Source organism: Babylonia areolata, chromosome 12 (genome assembly GCF_041734735.1).
Source record: "Babylonia areolata isolate BAREFJ2019XMU chromosome 12, ASM4173473v1, whole genome shotgun sequence".
In the NCBI taxonomy this organism is placed as follows: Eukaryota; Metazoa; Mollusca; class Gastropoda; order Neogastropoda; family Buccinidae; genus Babylonia; species Babylonia areolata.
This window is the reverse complement of record NC_134887.1, coordinates 39,753,424-39,755,377: the sequence shown is the minus strand read 5'-3', so window position 1 is coordinate 39,755,377 and position 1,954 is coordinate 39,753,424.

Genomic DNA, 1,954 nt, shown 5'->3' with positions numbered 1-1,954 from the left:
TCTTTGTAGATCAGAGTCTACTGATTTTTTCACTGTTGATCTGTTGGACATGAAAAACAGAAAAATATATATGGACAAGAATAACAGAAAAATATGTATTAAAGTATAAACATTATTCAAGTCAGATCAGCAAATAATTGCGATACTTTGTGTATACCAAGGACATGACCCTACCACACTGGAAAATTATTGCGACACTTTGCACAGCGAGGACATGATCATAAGATAATACTGGTAAAAGGAACGCCTCATTCTGCATAATAATACACCGTAACATTTGTTGATTTTTGCGTTTTAAAAAAGAACGAAGAACTTTTACGATTATACCCCCACCCCCCAAAAAATAGAATATAAATCAAATTGAATTCAATTATCAGTTAAAACTATATCAAAACAAAAAAGCGAAATGAAAAATCAAATTTAACCACCACTAGCCTCACTTCAACACTTTCAGGAACTGTGAAGCAGAGAACCACCAACCACACCCCCAGGCATACCACCGGCTGACCACCTTTTGAATGTGGATATGAGCCCACCCTCCAAATCAGAAATCTCCAGAGCTATTAAGTCCTTGAAAAATGGGAAAGCAGCAGGCCCAAATGGCATACCACCAGAAGCAATAAAGGCAAACGTCCTAACATCCACAGAGATGCTTCATCCATTGCTTCAGAAAGTATGGGAGCAAGAGCGAGTGCCAGAAGAGTGGAAAAACGGCTATCAAACTACCAAAGAAAGGGGACCTCTCTTCTTGCAACAACTGGAGAGGTATCATGCAGTTATCAGTCTCAAGCAAGATCCTAACCAGAATTATGCTGGACAGACTGAAAAACGCCCTAGATGAAAGACTGCAGCAAGAACAGGCAGGCTTCCGCCGATACAAGTCATGCACTGATCACATCGCTACTTTGAGGATTATTATTGAACAGTCAATGGAATGGCAATCCCCTCTCTACACAACCTTTGTCGACTTTGAAAAAGCCTTCGACAGTGTAGACAGAAATGTCATCTGGAAGTTGATGCACCACTACGGCGTACCACCAAAGTTCATTCCCATCATCCAGCAGCTATACGAAGACTCGACCTGCCAAGTCATCCACAATGGGAAACTGACAGACCACTTCATGGTCCAAACAGGCGTGAGGCAGGGCTGTCTACTGTCACCTACGATCTTCCTGCTAGTTGTGGATTGGATCATGAAGAAGACCGCCGAAAATGGAGGGACAGGGATCCAGTGGACTATCACCAAACAGTTAGAAGACCTGGACTTCGCAGACGATGTATGCCTCCTCTCACATAGACACCAACATGCCCAGGGAAAGCTAAACAGACTGTCTGAAGAAGCTGAGAAAACGGGTCTAAAAATAAACACCGGGAAGACAGAGCTCAGGAGAGTAAACAATAAAAGGCAGGATCAGCTCCATCAGTGAGCCAGAGAGGTTTGTCTACCTTGGCAACGCAGTGACCAAGGACGGAGGGGTGGATGAAGACATCAAGAGCCGCATCAACAAAGTGAGCCATGCCTTCAACACCCTGCAGCCAACTTGGAACTCCACATTTCTTTCCACTCACAACAAACTGAGGATCTTCAACACCAACGTTAAAGCAGTCCTCTTTTACTGCTCTGAAAAATGGCGAACAACCAAGACGAACACAAACAAACTACAGGCCTTCATCAATAGATGCCTACGCCATATTTTAAAAATCAAAATATATTATTATGGCCAGAGACCATATCAAACGCCTGTCTCTGGAACAGAACAAACCAGGTGTCCATCAGTGAGGAGATCAGGAGGAGGAAATAGGGCTGGATAGGGCACACCCTGTGAAAGCCTCCAGACGATACCACAAGACAGGCACTTGAATGGAACCCCCAAGGAAAGAAGAGAGTGGGCAGACCAAAGCAGACCTGGAGAAGAAGCACGGAGGATGAGATGAAGGCAGCCGGATGGACATG